General features: G+C 39.8%; 1 long non-coding RNA gene across 1 annotated transcript; it reads right to left on the reverse strand.

Moving 5' to 3' along the window:
- Nucleotides 1–4,498: 4,498 nt before the first annotated feature.
- On the reverse strand, nucleotides 4,499–13,898 carry LOC135414119 (uncharacterized). The gene is made up of 2 exons (XR_010430588.1): nucleotides 12,985–13,898; nucleotides 4,499–7,694 (listed from the first exon to the last, which is right to left on the reverse strand). It is a non-coding gene; the product is annotated as an uncharacterized LOC135414119 (long non-coding RNA).
- Between the last annotated feature and the right edge of the window lie 7,668 nt (nucleotides 13,899–21,566).

Genomic DNA, 21,566 nt, shown 5'->3' on the forward strand with positions numbered 1-21,566 from the left:
GTGATGGAATGGGAGTGAATTTTGGGAAGAACTGGTTAAAGAGCGATGTGCTCTAATTCAGGAAGATACACTTTGTGCTGGTGTTGATTTTGCAGTGCGCATGAGTATAGAAGTATTATGGAGAAATGATTTTTGTCAAATGGCTTTACCTAATAAAAGCTTGGCCATCTTAGATGTCACCTTATTACCACTACCTTCATTTAGTGACGTGTGCTGAATGCTATTTTATTGCAATCCTCTTCCCTTCCCAAATCAAAAAAAAAAAAAAAAAAAAAAAAAAAAAAAAAAAAAAAGCCAACCCCTCAATGCCCCAAAACATGTTCATACTGAACTCCTGTTAGATGGCAGCATGAATGATGGTCTTGTATCAGTAAGACAAATACAGCTTCTGGAGAGGTCACTGCACATTAAATAACATACATTTTTCTTAAAATAGGGGAGCTTGCCCTTCCCATCTGAGCATGGGTGAAGAGGAACACTTTGAGAGTTCTTCAGGCTGTTCTGCAAAGCTCATTCTATAAAATACTCCCACATTTGTGATCTCCAACCTGGGTATATATGATAGAGAAGTAAGCAAAGGCAAATCACCAAATGTGCTTAATTTTATTTGTTTATTCCTAACTATCACCAAGCCCATTTTGAAATGCGTTTTCGTGCATGTTGCCCAATATACCCATTTTCTACTTATGAAAAAGAAAAAAACCTGTTCTGTTATTTCTTATAAAAAAGAAGGGAGAAGAAGAGGGATTATTTTGTAGTTTTCCCATAGTTTCCCAAACTATCAGCTGCACAAGGTGTTTATGCTGTTCTTGATATTGTTGTGGTGCTGTTCAGTGCATTATGTCCAGAGAGTTATCAAATGTTATTTGTTGAACTATCCAGAATATCTCACAAGTGAAAGTTTTGCAAACGGTCCTGATTACACCATTTCTTTTCTTAATTTGTTTAAATTATTTGGGGAACAGACGGTGGTTTAGAACAAGATATGGGGTTTTCGTAGCTTTCCATAGTTCATGAAACGTAGAAATTGCTGTTTAAACGTAAGTAAGCTTTATCTGTAATAATGCCTCCCTTCTGTGGGGCATTTCCCACAAAGCCAGTTTCTTCACACCACTTCTCTCTTTTACAGATGGCAAAATGAGGCTCAATTTAATTACTCCAGGATTCTCGGAAAGATAGCAGCAGATTAAAGAATAAATCATGTTTCTTAAATTGCAGTCCAGTGTTTGAAAATAACAGCATCTTTCTTTACTGTGCTAGATCAAGCTTAGTGATGGGTGAATAAAATCATCACCAATACAATAAAGGGATCTGGTTCAAATATGCATTCAGAAATTGGGATTTTTTTTTTTAATTTTTTTTTTTTTAAGTTTCCAGACTTATCTGATATCCTTACATCACTAAATGCATGCTTGTGCTCTTCTGGAGTAATCCCCTTCAGAGCCTTTCCTGTACTAGCAACATCCAATAAAATATTGTTCATATGACAAGATCTGTCTGTCTTCTGGTGGGTTTTGCTCACTGAGCAGCAAAGTCACTGAAGACATTGAGAATTTGATGGCTGATCATTGCTACTGATCGTTCTGTCACTTATGGCTGCTAAATTCATGTCTCTATTGGTTTTCCTTCTGTAAGACAGAAATAACACCTACTTTGGTGTGCGAGGTTTAATGAGTTGTGTTTGATGAGATAAAGCACTGTAAAAGTTTTATCACGGTGCATCTGCTTCCAGTGTCGACATGGTTCGGGATGCCACTGAAAAGCTTCTCTGTGCAATAGCAGATACGGGAAGGGATGGAGAAACTTTGGAGCAGACTAAAATTTGGTCTGGGTTTGGAGGAGGAGATCTGTATATCCTCATCTATTTATACAAGGGACCACGGGCCATCATGGTTTCTTCCTAGTCTGTAGCTTTGTAACTTGACCTGAATTTTTATCCAGTCGCAAACCTTGGAATTCAGACCCAGTTAGGATTTTGGTGCACCAAACCTCCCCTGCTCTTCCCTGCTGATGGGTAGCATTTCCACCAGCCTCCCAGCGCTGCTTGGATCCCATTTCCCTTCTCCCTCTTTTTTGGTTCTGCATATCAGAACGTGATTAAAATCATTATATCCCTATCTATCTCGTGCTGTCTGTTTTCCTTTTAATTAGGTTGTAAAACAATTAGTTACCACCATGTCTCTCTCTTCCCCCTCTCCTTCTCTTTTTTTGCGACTCCCCCAGTGCGCCCAGAGCTGTTTGTTCTCCCCGGGCGGGGAGGAGGGGGCCCTACCGTCTTGCTTTATTTACAGCAGGGTGAAGGTCAGATATAAACAGTTTTTGTTCTTGTGCTGTTGCTTTCTTTTGTGACCTATCCTGCATTGTTTGGCTTTTTTCCTCCCCCGTGCTTTGAAGTGCCGCACACCAGGTGTTCCTGTTCTGAATTACACATGAAAGGACCACATCCCTGGACTAATTAACTAGTAAACTGCACCCGCCTCCCCTGGGTTTAATTGATGCTGCTCTTAAAAGGGGAAGCCAGTTTCTTATTCCTCCTGATTTCACACCATAGTCATCTCCTCTTTATCTCCCTAAATACGGAAGATACTCTTGAATTTCTCACTCCCAGGCCACGCGGTGCTTAATATGTCTTCTCATTTCACAATTAATAAAACAATTATGCTGTACAAAATTTTTGAAAGAAATACTCCACGTTCTTTTTGGCTCTTAATTTCTTTGTGTCTGACGGTTGCAGCCTCTCTGGGGAGCACAGCGTGCAGAACCACACTGCTCCCTGAGAGCTGGAAGACCCAGTATCTTGCTGCTAATTATTTTACTTGATTGTCTTGACCCAACAAAAGCATTGGTGTATATAGACATCTTCCATGGTTCACAGTTTCTTTCCTGGGGCAACATCTCTTGCAGTGTAATGAGCAGGAGCTTTCGTGATTTCTTTGTTCGGCCCAGTGGTCGCATCTCACTTGTCCCTGTGGCAGGGTGGGCCTTGCTGATGGCAGAAAACTGCACAAAGTGATCAAAACCAGTTTAAATTTAGCAACCCTGGGTCAAATACAGCTCACTTCTGTGGGCCCTCCAAAACTGCTCACGCCAGGTTTATCTTAAGTTGATGAAGGCCCGTCTTTGACTGAACTGGGGGGGCAGAGCGCCGGGGCAAACTGAGGAGGTTGTCGTGTGGCAGTCCCTGCCGTTTAGCCAAATGGGGCTGTGTGTGTATATCTCTGTATAGATATTACTTCTCACATTCCAGCCGTGTCCTGCACCAGCTAAAGGACATTTCAGACTGGGGCACAGCTGACGGCCCCTTGTGTATTCAGACTCAAAAGTCCTTGCATGTTGTGGGGCTGTGTCAGTGCTGGGGTGTGGGGAGGTCAAAAGCTGGTGTTGCTGGTAGGTGCGGTTGAGCAGCCAGAGAACCACCACTCAAACATTTGTATAATGGTTTGCTAACGTTAGACTTTCTTGTCCTTGAATGTGCTGTTTGTGTCTTACCAGTGCTTTGACATTTTGAGGTATTTGAGATGATTTCACTCTCAGATTTTCTTTACCTCAAATAGGTAATGTCTTCAAAGTTTCCAGGCTTAGGTTTATGGTGTGGGTATGTTTGCCTGTCTTATGTATTTACTTGCTCACTGTGAGCATCCTGTATCCTCTTTTAATTGAAGTTCTGGTTAAGTCCAGTGAATTCTTTCCACTGACTTCAGTGAGAGCAAGTCCCTATTAGTTTGATTCAAGTTGTTTTCAACTCAAAATGGAATTTCAAACTTAACAGTCTTGTGAAATAGTGAGGAAGGATTCAGGATATTACAGGAAAGTGAGTAGGACAAAGGTTTTTTTTTTAAGTTACTTAGAAGACATTTCCCTCTCTGGGTAGATGTCACAGTGTAGGCATTGGTGTATCACATACCTGCCTCTTTTTTGGATACCTGGCAGAGGGAAAACTGAAACAGTTTGCTGAATGTGAGCATTTAGTTTCAGAGGCGGGACCTGAATATTGAGTCAGATGTGTATTTCTTCAAGGCAAAAGGTAATTCTTGAAGTCAATGTCTACTAAGTAACAGTTTTGGGCCAGCTTCTGGGTGGCAGAGAGAAATGGGAGTTTGCTGTTAATGCCACAGGGTTTTGGATTAGGGATTTGGTGTTGCTGGTATAAAATGTAGAAAGAACATGCTGCCTTTCCTAGGAAATCACAGCTGTTCAGTGCTGATGCGAGTTAGGACTGCAGTGGGGCTGCCACTTTTTTTTTTTTTGTTGAAGATCCAGCAAGATTCCCCACTCTTCCTTCCCACCATGCAGAAGTTGGGGGTTTCTTTTGCTGGCAGCAGGCAGCAAAATCATCACTCTGTTCTCCCCGAGGAGGGTAAATATTGCACTTTTGTAGTGTGCAAAGTGGCTTTTGTGGATCATGCCATTTTACAGAGCGTGATGGGACCTTAGGCTTTGGTGTATCCCAGGTGACACTGGAGAACAGACCTTAGAGCAATTAACTGAAAACTGACTGTCAAAGGCAGACTGAACTTTAATTAACATGCAGCTTAAGACAGGTATTTTTATATTCTAAAGCAGCTACTTTAAAACACGTGCACACAAAAAAACCCAACAGGGAAGTCACTGAGTTTTAGCAGAAGGTAAGGTAGAACTTTGGCCTTTATAAGCTTCATAGCTCTTTGAAATCCATGCCTTTCTGTCTTGATTTAAACTGCTTAAAATCTTGAGCCTCTTCTGCATTATATTTGATTGTTTAGATTTAGTATTTCCTGAAATCTTAATTTTATTTTAATCGATTTTTGCTAACATTTGCAATAAGTTCATTTTTAGGGAGTTTTTTGCTTTAAAAATACCTTCAACCTGGTTATTATTTTCTAGCAAAGATGTTTTCAGCTCAGGGCAGATACAAATGAAAACTAAAAAAAAAAAAAGACATTTTATTGCCAAAAAGCACTGGTATAATTCAAAAGCACCTCTTGCTAAATCATTTGTGAGTGTCTCATCAAAAGCATAGGATATGGTTTTGTTAGCGCAGATCAGGTCTTTGAGAATGGTTGTCATGCACCTTCTTAATCTTAGTGATTTTAACCCTTTTCCAATTCTTTTTACCTTTCCCTTCGAGCTCTGATGTTCTGTAATTTTTTGCTGCCTCCCCCTTCAAAGGCAAGTTTGCCAGTATTTTTATGATTAACTTTTATATGTCTGAGTTTTTCAAAACACTATCAAGTTATAACATAGTGTTTAAAAGCCCATACTCATCTTTTTTTATTAATCCTACCTTTCATTATCAAAACTGAAAGTCTTGTCATATCCTGTTTACATTTCACCTCTTATTTTATTTCGACCTTCAGAAGAAAAAAGGGAAAGATGCTGGTGTAGAACCTGAAATTTAAGAGAAAATTTGCAGTGGCCCCAGGTGTTCTTGCAATCTGGCAACTAGCTGAGTTACCCCACTTAGTTTCAAAGAAATGGCAGTCACAGCTAACTTATTTTTCTAACTGTTTTACATTCCCTTGTCTCTCAGTTATAATATCTAGAGATGTGACATGATGGCACTATGAACTTTAAGGAAAAGGATATATGGATTGTGGTGTTGTTGTTTAAAGAAGATGCCGGCAACGTTTCTGCTTATAAAACATATGTAATGTTTTATTTTAAAATCATCCCTTGTTCCACAGGCTTAGGTGCTGGGCTTAATGTTTGGTGTTACCATTTGTATGATGGTTGGAGAACAGGAAAAGGCTGGTATAGCTTAATGTGTAGAAAAGCAAGGCATAGTTACTGTTGTGCTACTAGATTTAAATGAATAAGACTTAATATCTTAAATGTCTTGTAATTTGGTACTTTTTCCAGCTGGCCTTTCTTCCTGAATGTGTCCTACCTCTTTCTCATGTTTGCTCTCTCCCAGTGCCCACCCTCCAAATCTCCAGACTGTGGGATATGAGGAGAATGTACTGAGCCCTCACTTGTGCTCAGATGAAAGACCTGATTTGTTAATTTGAGCTCTTTTTAAAAACAAGACCTGAATTAAGTATTATCTTAATCAGCAATAAAATACATTCTTTCAATTACTTGTTTCTCTGACTTATTAAGAGAACTCTAAATAGTTTCAGCGAGTATTGTTGTAATTGTTTCCTCCTTTGATTTTCATTTCCTTAGTTGTCATCATCTCCTGGCAGCGGCAGCAGCTGTAAAGCAGATCTTTCAACAGCCTTGTTAATTGTGTAGAAATTAATCTGATTTCAAAAACCTTATTGATATAGGGATTCACGTGCCTTACCGTGCCTGTGCATATCCCTGCTCACCTCTTTTACCCGGCGTGTTCTTCCCGTGCCGACCTAACGCGCAGGTTGGGTCATTATCTCCACGTGCCCTTGAGGACTCACACGTTCCTGGGGGGTCAGATTTCACTGCAGTGTTCCTATCAAGTGCACTGGATACCTCCATGGAAATACAGAAACTTATGTACAATACCCTCATGACTTATACTGGCCAAAACCCAATGTTTCTTACTTACATCTTCCTTTTATTTACTTCTATTCTGTGTGTGCAAGAGGAGATAATGTAAGTTATATACGTGCAAGTTAATCAAAGTGTGTTGCTATTGTCTCATCCAGTTACATATTGCCATAAATCAGGAGATATACTTGGAAGGAGCTAGGGGTCCCACACCCCCATCCCCTGAAATACTGCCCAGCTAGTGGCCAAATGATGTTACCAAAATAGTGCAGAGGTTTAATTCTTGAGAGGCTTTCAGATGAGCTGAAATTATGTAAAGCACAATGTTCATGTTATGTTGGCAGCCATCTGTGTGTTCCCCAGAGGTAAGATATTTTATTCCTTTGTGGAATAAAAAAAATGATAAAAATAAGTTGACATATTAAACATTCTTTTGTAATAAGGGGAAAAAATACTATATCTTTCCCCACCTCCACAAAGAATACTGAAAAGAAGTTATTGGCATATTCCTCTAAGCAAATGAGAGGGTCATTGTTAAATCATCTAAGTATTAATATAAGTTGCATACAACTGAATGGTAGATTCTCTTTGTGATCCTATTTGTGGTCTTTACAGCTTTTGTAGTGCCGGATACTGATTTTAGCGTTGTATCTTAATTTCCATACTGCAATCTGTATCCATTAATTGTTTTGTCTACAATAAAAGGCTACCTCTTTCTTCCTGTCATCTGGAGCAGCGCTCTGGTAAAGAGCAGCATCCTCTCGGCATGTTGGTGACATGATAACTTATACATCATTATGTAAAGTGCTGCAAAGTGCTTTGCATTTCTTTAGGATAAGCAGTGACAGAGAAGGATAAAATTTTATCATTTTAAAGATGGTAAAACAACAGGTTCTCTATGCCAATACAAGTGGTGGAGGCAGGCGTAGCTTCTTCAACTTCAGTGAGATTTGGAGTTCAAGAACTTGAGATCAAGTTCTTAAAAGAAATTCAAATAGAAGCTGTCTTTTCTACACATGTATCTGTCAGTAAAATGAGCAGCAATTCTGTTGTGGAGAGGAACTTTAGGTGTGGAGCCCATGCAGTTGCTGGCTGATGACTAGAGCAAGATTAGTGTTCTTGTTCTTTAAAGCCATTATTCAGCGGCTGTTAGATGAATGGGAGATGAAGGCTGAGTGTTTTCATCCTCTCATGCTGTCACTTAAAGTCAGGAATCTGGTGAAAAAACTTGACATGCAGTTCAGGCTTACCTAAAAAAAAAAAATTTTACCACTGATATTGTTTGTAGAGTTGCTCTTTATCTCGTTGCTTGCAATGCCAAACAGCACCATAAGGGAAAAAATGACAAAAACATCTAGTGAAAATGCGATTTGGGATTCATAAATAAACTCTCCGTGAAAATCCCAGAGTCAAATCCCATCAGAATAGACTTAGCCTTTCATCCCTATGAGACAGATAAATTGAGTATCATGCAGCTTGCAACTAGCATTTCTTCTGGATGAGAGTTATAAAATCAGTGTCCTATCTTTCACACATTGACACCAGACTACTTGATATTTTATTTTAACAATGATGATTGTTATTTGGGAGACTTAACAGTTCTTCTTCCTTACACTAGCTGAGAGTTTTATTTCAGTAGTTGTATATGTGCTATATATATTTTCAAAAGACTTTGCATTTGTTGAGATGAAAAGATATGCCATAGTATTAAATTATGTAGATAAAAGATGAGACCAATTGAAAATTCATTCCTGTTGTGAAATGCAGTCTTTTGCCAGTGACTACTCATTTAAGCTCTGCACATATAACTTGAACTGAAATACAAAACCACAGAACAACCCAGTGCTAAGGTACATCTTCAGTCACTGTGCTGAAGTAGCATTTTCAAGCAAGCCTTGAATTTGATAGCTCAGTGCTGGTAGCACTGTAGATGTGGCTGCAGTCTGATGCATATGGAGGCAACTTCCTTATAGAGAAATATTCTTAAATTAATAAAGGGCAATCCTGGGGTATTAAAGTTGCAGCCGTGGGTGAGACTACATATTCACACATCCATGCACACACACCTAGGCTTAAGGTTTCTTCCAAGGAGTAGAGGGCTGGGGCTACGTGAATTTTGTCCATAATGTGTTTGGGGCTGATGGAAGTGCTCCAAGGAAGTCTTGCTGAGAATGATACTCCTCTGTGCCTCAGCTTCCAGGGACTTTGAATTCTGGCCTGTATGAACACAAGATATTCTTGGTCTCGTGTTTACGGTGCTGTAAGGTGACAAAAGTGAGGAGACACTCTAGGGTTCTACTGACATGTCACTTGTCATTTGTTAAGTGGAATTCATCTCTCATTAAGATAGAATAACTTCTCTGTTAGGGGCCTGGGCTAAGCTAATAATTTCGACTTGATTTATCGTGAATAGATACAATTGTGTACATGAAGTGAAGTTTTTGCTTCCTGTCTTAAGATGCCAGTTTTCTTGGAGTCTCTCTCTCCGTTCCTTGAAGGAGTAATTGATTGAAACTAGGCACTAACTTCCAGATTGTCAGTTAGACAGGAGCAGGAGAGTCCTTCAGACTCTTTATCTCAAGCCTTCATATCTGTATTTCTACTACCTTCTAGCTGCCACTTATGCATTATAAGGCAAGGAGTCTATAACAGGCTTTAATATAATTTTGATTTTCAGATAAAAAATCTGTATCTTGGCCACTTTTTCATTAAATTTATATAGAAACCTGAGTTGGACAACATACAGCAAGTCCACTCAGCAGGATCCTTATGCAAAGACAAGGTGCTATTTTGTGACTACCCCATACTCTGTAGGATTTGGTAAAGAGTAGGAGCCAAAATTCTCAGATACTTTGAAGGCCCTTCAGCACATGAGGAGTTTGAAACTCTTTCATAAGCCTGATTTATCCACAACGGCCTATGCTAATACATTGCCTCTTTCTTGCAAATGCCTGCTTAGTGTCTCTGTGGAACACTTGGAAAATTTGAAATATCTTTGAAGGGATCATGAGGGCTGCCAGATGATATCAGATGAGTCAGAGGTCTGTTACTTAAAAGGAATCCTGCAGGACTCTTGTTTCACTGGTTTCCATTCTCCTCTGGTCTCCACTGGAGACTAATGGACTAATTGGGCTAAAATATTACTCAAATGAAGCTGCTGCCCTTTCCTAAACTAAAAGGGGTTACTGAGCCACTGTTGTAATTTAGTTATTCAACGCAGAAGAAATGAAGAATAAATTAGTTATAAATATGCGTGGGATGGCTTTTTAATATACAGTCTGCTCAGTGTTATTTTGCAGTAGGTGCTCTGTTGAAAACAGAGAAACTTGGTGAAATAGAGCTGGTGTGAAGTACGGAGCTGGGATCTGCATGACAAAACCTGCAGGGTTTTAAGCTCTTCCAACCTGTACCACTATCTTGCCTGCAGGGTGCTTGGCTGGTGCAAGAGACAGGAGTGATTTTTTTCAGCTTGAATTTTGAGCACCCTGGTTTAGTTTTGTCTGTATTGGGGAGGGTCTTGTCTGTTTATCTAAGTGTGTGTGGGATGCACCAGATGAGACTATACAGGGTGATTCTATGAACACAAATCTGATTGTGCTGCTGACAGAAGATACTCTGGATGTTGTCTGCCAGAACCCTTCTTTGCTGGGAAAATGAGGGGTGGGGGAATGTGTCACGGGATCTGACTTAACTTCCAGTGTCAGTAGCAAAGGAGAGAATAAATCAACAAAATGTGCAGTATCAAATTGCCAGGAGCAGACAGTATTCATCCATGAGTTCTAAAGGAATTCAAATGGGAAATAGACACCGTAACAGACCATTTGGAGGAATCAACAGCAAAGAATGGGGTTAGTAAACAGAAAGATAAATATGTTATATTGCAGAAGAGTTAATGTGGTTTCTGTTAACAGAAGTTGTATTTCACAGATTACTGCGGTTCTGCAGAGGAGTCAGGGAGAGATCCTGGTGTTATCTACTTTGATTTGAAAAGGCATTCAACAGGTCCCTCACCAAAGGCTCCTGGAAAAACTTAGCTGTCATGAGATAAGGAGTAAGAGTCTCTATGGATAAATAATTGGCTAAAGGGTAGGAAACAAAGGGCAGGAATAAATAGACAGTTTTGACAGTGTAAAGAACCAGTGGTGTAGTCTCATAGGATGTCTGTGCTGCTAGGGTATCTGTTGCTCAACATATCGTAAATGATCTGAGAAAGCAAAATTGAAAAAAAAGGGTTGCAGCTTCTAACAGGTTATTCAAGGAGTTGAAACCAAAACAGATTGCAGAGAAGGATCTCGCTGAAACCAAGACAGATTGCAGAGAAGGATCTCACATTAGTGAGTGACTGGTTGGTAAAATTAATGGCAGGTAAAAATCTGTGTGTATAAATTGTGAAGTAATGCATATGGGGGAAAAAATAATTCTAATTTTACATACAGAGTGCTGAACTATAAACTAGCTTACCACTCAAGAGTGTCAGTTTGATGCTTAGTAACAATGAATAAAACAAGTAGTGTGCTAAGAGTTATTAGGAAAGGAACAGAGAACAGTATTATGCCACTGTATTTACATTATTATTATGCCATTAGTGTTGTATCCATGATTCAACCATGTATGGAAGACTGTATTCCTTTCTGGTTGTTCTCTCTCCTGCCCCTATCTCCAAATAGAAAAGATGTAAAAAAAAAAAAGGTCCATCAAGGACACAAAAATAACTACTGGCAAGTTGCTAGAGGGTAGGAGAATACTGAGGAAATGCTGCCCTGTGATGGCCCTAATTTCATACTCTCCTCTTACCATCTTTTGGCACTGCATAAGGCAGAAGACAGCTTCTGGTCTGGTACAGTCCTTCTTGTGTTACAATTTCATGTGAAGTGTCAGCAGTTTAGGGTGCACTTATGAATTCAAAGTCTTTTTAATTTACTAGTCTAAAACCGATACAGTCCCAGTTGATGTCAATGGAGCCAGATTCTCTCTCTCTTTTGTTCTTTCTTTCAGCACGAGCTTGATCTAATTTGTTCAAATAGAAGTTGTGTTGTATATTTTTCCTACACTTTCTCCTATTTCCATAAGCAAGTCTTGAAGGAAGCTGAAGCTTAAAACTCTTATCTGTTTCAGTAGGACAGTAGGACAGAGAACCCCATTGTGGTTCTCTGCTAAGTCCTTCCCTATGGATTACAATTATCAGACTGCTTAGCTTAGTGTTATCAATGGACCTAATGTATAGTTAAAAAAAGCACCAATAGTTTATAGCTATTGCAACCCTTTAAATAAAAATACTGTATTATGGTTCAGCTGCTGGTGCAACTTTATTTGTTTGGAAGATTAGAGGTTTCAAGTGCTATGTGAAACTGGCTGACTAAAAGTTAAATATTTTGGTTGTCAGATGTATTATAATAGCCACAGCCAAGAAATGGGAACTAATCAAGGATTAGATCCAAGCATTTTTAGAGAACCAGAGAGAAATGACCAGAAGATCTAAGAGACATCTAAGCTGAGAGATGCCAGGTACAAGTTAAAATAGCTCATTAAAAACATCTATGTTAATAGGACATTTCATCACCTTACTGAAAATGTCTTTTATATTTTACACAGTCATTAACTCGATTGTTCATGATTCTGCTTCTGGTGTAATAGGGGCTTTTAACAGGATTTTTTTTTGAAGGGAGTATCATTTGTGCTTTGTTCACATAATAATATAGGATAATATACATTCCCATAATCTCGTTAATGTATTGTCATATTTAAAAGACAAGATGTTGAAACTGTGTATGAAAATATAAGAATGGAAGGATCTTTGCCATGTTGGTGTATAAGGAATCTTACTTTCTGTTCCTCAAGCCCTTAGTCTTTAAATAGTGAGGGCTCCAGAGACTCTTGGATACGTACATGCAGCTTAGTTGATTCTTGAGACAGATAGGTCTCAAGCTGAGAGAAGAAATGATATTCAGAAATAGCTTTCAAGTAATAAAATACCTAGATGCTTTTAATTCTAAGGTAAAATATATGATGGGGTCTCAACTGCAGGACTGTAAGTTACTTTACAAAATGCATTAGACATTTTTGGCTCTAATTGCACCAATATTATGTTACTTTGGTATTATGTGCGTGTTGTCATTTTAGTCCTGCAGTTTGGAGAAGGTACAAGCAATCACACAAATAATTACTGAAACCAGAAGGGGCAAAAATCCCTAAGAAATCCCACCAAAAAGCCCCGAACACCTACACCTCTGTGGACAAAACCGTTGTCAGTGCTGATAATGCGAGAAATACTTGAAGAGAAAGTAGAAAAAGCTGGGAGTGCAGCTGTCTGTAATTAATTGAAGGAATATTATAATAACTATTATTAGGACAAACCAAACAATAGTTTTGGCAAATATTTTTGTAGCAACTTATACCATCAATGGAGATGATAAGCCACTGTCGCAGGGACAGCATTAGTGTACTAATGATGATCAAAGGCAGCAGTCGGCGGAGGGTGATGGGAGGGTGATGGGCACGCATCCACAACAGAAACCTGCGGAAATCCCTCCGGGCTCTCACCTCCCCTCTCCTGACATGACATTTCTGGTCTCTCATCCCGGGCAGGCTCCCCTCGCCGTGCTCCATCCCAAGCGGTGCAGGGTCCGTGGTGTGCAGCTGAGCTTTGCACCGGCTGAGAACCCTCCCAGGTGTGGGAGCAGCTTCCCGGGGCCTTCCCTCGCCCTTCCGTGGAGCTGGACCTGCTCCTGCTCTGCTCGCGGCTGGTCCCGCTCCGCAGCCAGCGCGCAGCCACTTCCAGCTGTGTGGCATTTAAATGTTACCATAGCGATGAGTAGTGGACACTGCCACCTTTCTCTCTTTAATTAAAGAACAGACGCAGGGAAAGCTGATCTCTTGGTGACCCTCTTTAAGTTGACATCAACACGCTAATTGTTTTCAATTCTTTTCTTCCCTCAGCAGTCGCAGCTCTGTCCTTCGTTCCTATCAAGGTCTTGCCTCTGGTTAGGTTAAAGAAGCAGTAACTCTTTTCAGAGTCTCCCTTTGGGGACTGTTTCAAGCTGTGGCTGCTTCAGAGTGACTAAAATCTCTCCTATCCATTAGAAGAGCCGGTACAGAGGAACGGATGCTCCTGCCTGTGATGGGAAACTTCTGACTTTCCTCTGCTAAAAACAATCTTAGCAATAGTGCTAAGCAGGGATTTGCCCAGAGTGTCCTGAACAGTGTATGATTATGAAATGTAGGCATGCATTCTTCCAACCTCCCCTCACCTTGCACCATCTCAGTGCAACACAATCCTTGCTAAACAAATTAGGCAGTTGTGGCTGGGATGTATTTGACTCAGGAAGAAGTTTCCTGCCTTCTAATCCCACGTCAGCCCTTGACTCACAAAGCAGCCTCGGCTCTCTGCCTTAGTTTCCTCTTTTATAAAATAGCACTAGAATTGCTGTTCACCTGTTATAGGAAATAATTGTGCTTTCTCCAGGTGTTTTAATGCACAAAATATTTTATAAAGAAGAACCGCTGCTAGAGCAGTCAGTCTTCATCAGCAATTGCTGTACAATGGTGTCAGAGATTGTTATGGCTTTTCTATAGGGATTGAAATTGCACATGGTATTCATGTTAATGATAGGCAAAAAAAATACATTATTTAGTGGCTTCTGCTGTATTATTTGCCCTTTTTGTTTAGCTTCAGGCTAGAGTCAATAGGCAATTTAGCTCGAGAAAAACAGTCACCAAACAAGAAAAGGGATATTATTCATCCCATGCAGGTGTAAGTAGAACAAAAATAGTGTCAGATACCAAATTTAGACTTGCAGAAAGCACTTGCATCACATAAGTTAACTGGTGATTGCCACTGGATGTCCTCATTGCTGAAGTGTAGAGTTCAGCTACAAGATCCTAAAGATCATCAGTGACAAGAACCCTTGAAATGCAGGAGGCTATTCAAACTGTTTATACAGGGAGATGGAAGGGCTGATATTCTTTGTTGTTGTTGTCTCCTTTATCTCTGGGCCTGCTAGAGTTGGAGGAAGATCTCATTTTCATGATAACCTTACAAGGCAGGAGGTAATTTATACATATGATATACATCATTCTAACACATTCACAACACTCAAAAAAAAATAATTACTTTAACTGTAGAGCCAAGCTATCTGATAAAGCAAGATTTACATTTGGGCTCATGAATTGCTTTGTGTATATAGTGCACATGGGTTCCTTCCTTAGCATTTTGTCTATTTAAATGTAAAAGAAACACACAGAATTTCTCAGTTGGTCCATGAAGTTCAGATCGCTTTGTCCATCATGTCCATACTCTTTCTCTGGCATTTCTTTGTGTTTGTTGTCTAAGAGGAACAAAAAAACCCATACAAAATACTGATAAATATTTTGCTGTCCCTGGAAGGAAAGATGAAATTTTTCTTTTTGCTATCATCAGCCTCAACTGAGAACTGAGGTTGAAGAATAAAAGACTGACTGACCCTACCACAGCCCACCTAGCCACTGTTCTGCTACCTACAAATGTGGTCCTTTTTAAAATACACCAGCACTGTGGCCTCAATAAGTGTTTAAAGCAAATGCTTCTCTACACACAGATTTTTTTTTGTTTGAAATAGGCAGAAATTACACAGCAGTGTTGAGCTGCACAGTTAAAGGCCTAGTGAGCTTCCCTGGAGTTTGCTGAGCTTTAGGACGTAGGACTGTACTTTGCTGCATCGTGAGGATAAAATGAAGGTGTGAAGTTCATATCTGAATGTCAACATCCCACAAGTAATCTTTTAATGTATTATGCTCCCACTTTAATTTGTCTGTAGGCATTTGAATTTTTCTGTATCAAGTCAGGGAAAACTGACAGGCACAGCCAAAAATGCATGTTGGCCTTCTATTCAAGTGAGACAGTGTGGGGTTTCCTTTCCCAGCAGAATTTGGAGGCTCATTTATTTGACTGTAGCTTAAAAATGGCAGACTATTCATTTAAGCCCAAATGCTAATAATAACACTGATGCAGAAAGACCTTTAATAATTTTAAACAATGGTGATTTGTGACTTCATTTATGCCAAGAACACGACTGCAGAGAGAAGTGTTTTGTGCTGTAATAAATTGCAGAATGTAAGATCCAGCTTAAGCTAGGACTAAATGCTTGGTAGGTCAGTATGTTCTGTCTTCATTTGAGCTCATCCACATTTTCTGCAGGAAATGTAGCTGAAATGTAGCTTCTCACATGACTTCTAGGGAGAGCATCTGCATGCTTCTGAGGTTTCCTTGCAAGTTATTTGATGCTAGATGTTTGCTGCATTATGACAGTGATTTTAATAATATTTTGGAATGAAAGTGATTCGAGCAGATTAGTAATTGGACCACCCATTTTCTCAACATCAGGAGGCCAATTTCCCTTTGAGAATTGTCAACTGCAAAACCACAATGCTTGAAAATTTATCCAAAGTTGCATATTTGGCTGTATTTGTTTTCTTAGCCTCCAAATGCTGGTTTGATATTTCCCTTGTTGTTGACAAGTAGTTGACAACACACCGAGGAAACAGAGCCACAGCTTATACGAGGGCCCCAGGTTTTCTTACATTTTTTGAAGGTCATTCCTGTTAAGCATTTGATTTTTTGTTATGTGCAAAGGTCCTGAAGTCAGATTCTTTAATATAACACGCTCCCATATTCGAAGACCACAAAAAATCCATTTGGCACTTAGGTAATGATGCAAGAGGTTCTTATGGCAGATTTCAGAAGGTAGTTTGCCACTCTGTAGTTAATATAGATGTGACTGTGCATGTAAGCCAAAAGTTCTTGTGAACATAACACACATTTTAAACATTTGTAATTGAATTTGGTTTTATGTAACTATTGCCCCATTATAGTATGGATTTCTAATGAAAGCACTCAAGGCTGAAACTCTACATCCAGTTTTTTGTTGGGCACTGAGCAGAGGGTCTGTAATCAGCTCCTGCCTTATAATCAGCCACAGGTTCCATTCTCTTTTGGGATGATTTGCTGTGTGTGGTGCTCTGACTTCCTGGGAAGTTGCTGGAGCTTTTAGAGCTGTGAGGGTGACCTTGGAGTGTGGGAATGGGAACCCAGCTTTGAAAATAGTGCACCTATGCGTAGTTGGTCCAGCTCACTTCTGTGATCTAAAAGGGGGTCTGTAAAGCTAAGCAGGGGGAACATACTCCCCTTGTCTATCATAAAGCATTATCCTGTTCCTTGTCAGTATGGAAGCAGCACTATCCAGATCCTCTGCCAAAAATAGGGTGGGTTGGCATGATGGAAGGACACTGTTCAGAATAACTGCTGGAGCTTGTCTGCGTAAGGTTGATTTGCCGTGGGATGTATAGAGGGATTTACTGTCAGCTGTAGCTACTGGAAATAGGAATCCCAGTTAGGAAGCAGGCATTACACAAGTATGTGGTGAAAAGACAGAAACTCGTAAAGCTGCAAGGGTCCTTTTTGTAAAATGCGTGCGAGTAGCCAAATGGGACAATAGCAACACTGCTAATTCATTTAATTAATATGTAATTTACTTGGAGTAGTGTTCATTCTAGTCTGTCTTTCTTCAGAAAGATGTTTTCTGCTGTGGTGAAGCTGTGATTCATTTCCATTTCACTACTTTCATTTTCATGGTCTCTTTGTTAATTGTCAAGGCCTGTTTGATGATTACAGTGGCTAGTAAATGCATTGCTAAATTATGGTCATAAACAACAATGGAAAAAAAAAGACCCATTCATTTAGGGCTTTTTTTATTCCTTTTTCTTTTCTCTCTCTTTTTTTTTTCTTTTTTTTTTTTTTTTGGTCCCAAACAACAGACTGTGTTCTCACTAGCAAAAACAAACAGTGTAGTATTTCTCCTACCCCCTTCGCTTTGCCCCTTCTTTATTTTCACTTTCATGTGCTTTTTCGTGGGGTTACATATATTTGCTGTATGGCAACCTGCAATGTAGAAGATGAAGCAGAGCAGGAGTTGGAGTTCATTGAATGTCTGAGGATGTGAGGGGCATACAGGTATCTCGGCACCACTTAGAGGGAACTGCAAATCCCTGAAGCATCCCATCACTCCTGGTGCGTGCTCCTCAGAGGAGGTCCCCCTGAGGAGGATTTCCAGCTAGGCTTAAAAGACATTAACTAGCAAATTAGATAATTTTGAACTTATGTCTGCTCTGCAGCAGAAAGGAAGGATGTCACTCACTGGGCCAGAAGTTAGGGCACAAAAATTTGGAGGAAATGTAAGCGCCATCCTTGTTTGGTTTGTGCTCTGTGTGTGTGTGTGTGGTTGTATTAAGTTAAGCTGTGCAGAAGGAAATAGAAATAGAGACTTTTGCCAAGTTGGTGTCAAAACTAGGCATTACCACAGGCACTTTAGTAAAAACTCTCCACAGAGGATGATATCTGTATGCAAGCCTTTACATTTTTTCCTTGGTTTTGCTTTTGATGTTTCGCTCCTGCTCCACAACAGCAAGTATGAAAATAACTCCCTTCAGCCTGTCTCTAATTTCAGTCCTCCTCCTTTTTCTGCAGAATTGTGGCATTTTGAGCTTAAACCATCTTTGCTTTATAATATATGAAAACTTTTTGCCCAGACAAAGATGAAAGATTATTTTTGGCACGTGGTCAAAAGACAGCTTAATCGTGTCTAACCCATGAGACTAGTTTGATCAGTTTAACTGTGATGTAGTAGCTTTCCCAAAGCCATAGCTTTTTCTTTTATATACAGAGTCTGAATTGATTTCAGCGTAATGAAATATTTATTTTGCCCGTTTTAGAAATGTTGTAGTTTGAAAATATATGGCCCTAGTAACAACAGTTACATCATTTATTCTCTAAAGCAGCAGAATATTGGATAAATTTTAGATGTTACAGTCAAGAAGTTGTGTTGGTAAATGAAATCTTTTGTGCTGTCTATTAAATGCAGTTCTGATTGACTCAACCGAAGTCATTAGTGCCCAACCTGTGTTATCCAGACACTTGTCAGATATTTTAGTTCATTTCATTTCATACAACTTGAACTACGAAGGCAACCTTGTCATTGCAATTTTCACACTCTTTCTTTTTCTTTGTTCTATATGTCAGTGAAATCTTATCTCTGCAGTCTTCTGTCATAGGTTAATAGTCTGGAACAAACTTCATTTAAGACTCTTACACAGGGAAAATGGAGAGAGATTATAGAGAAGAAAGTTGGTGGCCACAACCACTGTTAGATAGATGGTATCTCACAGGCTCTGGTAGTTTTGAAATACCAACCAGAAGTGTGGGAGAGGAAGAGAAGAGCCATCCTCAAAAGATTGACTCACTCAGTTCAGGTACCTGGTTGAACCCTGGGACCTCCTTTCACATCACAGAGTTCAAATTTTGTATGAGCTTGCATGGCTTTGCTTTTAAGGATGGGACAAAACTACAAAGGTCAGGCCTGGATTTCTTTGTTCAGTGTTGTTGTTATTGTACACATAAATCTACAAAAGTTTGCATAGACTCCTGGAAAATCTATGAGATAGTTTTCTTATTTCACAGTCTTGCAAAAAGACCTGCACTTGTTTTTCTTCAATTCATCCTTTACTGACAGGTAAAGTTACTTCTTTTAAAAAAGGAATTGTTTACATGCTCCTCTATTTCTCCCTTTTCCAACTCAGTTTCTGTTCAAAGTGACTCAGAACAGCTTATTAAAACCAATTATTTCTGCGCAGAAAGGTAAACTGCCAGCAAACAAAACTGTTAAAACAAAAAGGGAAGATCCAGTTGACCTGGAATCTCTGAGAGAAGCAGAGAACCCTAGAGTAACATTTTCCTCTGTCCCCTTCCAGTATATGCCCTCTCTCTTAAGACTATGAACTTTTACTATCCCCTTTGATCCTGTGTTCAGTCCTGGAAAGAATAAAATTTGCCAGCCTAGGTTCAGACAGTGAGGGGGCATTCTCCGATTAATGACTTTTCTACTGTTTCCTCCAGGACATTGTTACCGTTTTTAACAAATAATCTTTACTCTTGCTTCATTTCCTGTTTGTTCCCCACCCATTCCCTTTGCTTTAATTGTTTTCAGTTAGCCAGTGTAAAAATAATCACACTGTGATTGACATCAGGTTCAGAAAATGCAACATTTTTTTTTTTTTCCCCCTTTTTCATAAGACGCATCACAAACCACAGACTCAGAACTCTTGGAATCCCTGGAGACCTTCATTCAGATTCTGGTAGAAGAGCCTTACGTTTTGCCTGCTCTGAAAAAAATCCTGCACAAGTGGCTCTCGAGACTCTGCATGGATAAGACCTTATAAAGCAGAGCCTCTCAACCACTCACATGTGCAGATGTTTACAGATACAGTTTGATAAGGATGTCAGTAGTGTTATGCTGGTGACAGTATTGGCTCCCTGAAATGAGGGACAGCATTATTCCAGCAGAGAAGAACTCAGGAACCTCTGGTAGGTTGTGTACCTTTGGTATACAAAACCCAGATTTTTGAACTGATCTTCACCTGGTGATATTTGTAACTGTCCTCTAAACTGAACCACAGCAGTTCTTGGCTGTGGGGTGTGGTAGGGGAAGAACTGCAACCACGGGTAGGGTGTCTGCACCCTGCTTTCCAAAACCTGTGGAAAGCAAAACTCCAGGACTTTATACCAGCAGGTCCCCCTGGGTCAGATGTTTCTCACCTTTTCTGTACAGGGATGGCCACGGTCTTCATAAAACGTGGAGTCACCAGTGAAAGAGATGCTGGGAGACTTGCTTTTCCATGTCTTCTCCTTGTCCTGCTTAGCCTCTCCCCTTCTATCTCCAAATATTTCTAACCCATCTCCCCTTTGAAGACCCAGAACCACGTGGTGCTGCAGGCCAGTGTGATATCAAATACCAGTGTGCTGCCACCACAACACATCTCACACTTTGTGTGAGTGGCTGCAGAGGAGCAGCTGGCAAAAAAATGGCTTCAGCTGGTTTATTTTTCTTCTGACTACTTTGTTTCTATGTTATATATCCCCCACACACTCCTTTTTGCTCCATGTATATCCATCCTTTCCTGCTTTATACCTCTTATTTTATTTATTTTAAAGAAAGTTCAGTAGTTCATAGAAAATGTTGAAAGATATGTTACTTTGCTGGGCAGGCCAAGGTCAGTCAGAAATCATTCTGTGTTAACCAGGAACCTGAGGCCTTTGGGAACCCCCTAATAGTCACAGTAGCTCAGGTTTGCAATTTTAACACTTCATCAGTGTTGGGTGAACACATAAGAGCGCATAATACAAAACCACAAGAAGACCTCTGACAAACAGAACTTTTTCTTTAAAACCAGGTTGACATGAATTGTATGGGAGTAGAAAGATGAGGTGAAAGACTGTGTATCTTGGGGAGGGAGATTATAAATTTCGATAAAAGTGAACTTCTTACAAGTATCTTTTGCACAAGCAGAAAAAAACAACATTGTGGAAGCGTGGGTGATGTACCAGAAGCATTAATGCTCATATTCTTTGAGAAACTGTTTGTTTTCTCCTATTGTATGTTATTATCTGATCTCAGCAATTACAGTCTCTCCAGTGGAATTTTATGAATGTAACTAAGATTTATAGGGTGCTACAGAAGAAAAACATTTTTGAAGTTGTCAAACACTTCCTGTTATAAGACTGTAAAGTGTTGAATGCCTGCCTTAGGCAGATTTATTGATTTATTTAAATTCACTGTTCCCTAGACATCTGCTTTGGTCACTCTCATAGAGAAGGTGCTGGGCAAGGTGGACCTTTGGTCTGACCTCACACTCTCCTTCTTGTTTGTTTACTTTTGTTATATTGAATCATAGGAGATAAAAAATTTGGTTCACCCATTAAAAAAAAAAAAAGAGAAAAGAGAAACTAGTGAGCTTTTATTCAAATAGTCTGAATACTCTACAGCAATGAAGCAAAGACAGAATTTTCCAGGTGATTGACTGTGCCTTTGCCATGAGTTTTGAGTAAGTGCTTTTGAGAGATGCTGAGGGAGAGGTGTGGGAGTGAAGGGAAAGATTTGGTCTTGGAGGGTGAAGATTTGCATTAATACTGGTAGACAAGAAGAGTCGGTCTGAGCTGAAAGAGGAGTGGAGAAAAGAAAGCAGGAAGGATTTAGGGGAAAGGGCAGAACAAGTACATTTTATCAGGAACATGGGATGGATGCCCTTTTGCTGGCATC

Source organism: Pseudopipra pipra, chromosome 5, assembly GCF_036250125.1.
Source record: "Pseudopipra pipra isolate bDixPip1 chromosome 5, bDixPip1.hap1, whole genome shotgun sequence".
In the NCBI taxonomy this organism is placed as follows: domain Eukaryota; kingdom Metazoa; phylum Chordata; class Aves; order Passeriformes; family Pipridae; genus Pseudopipra; species Pseudopipra pipra.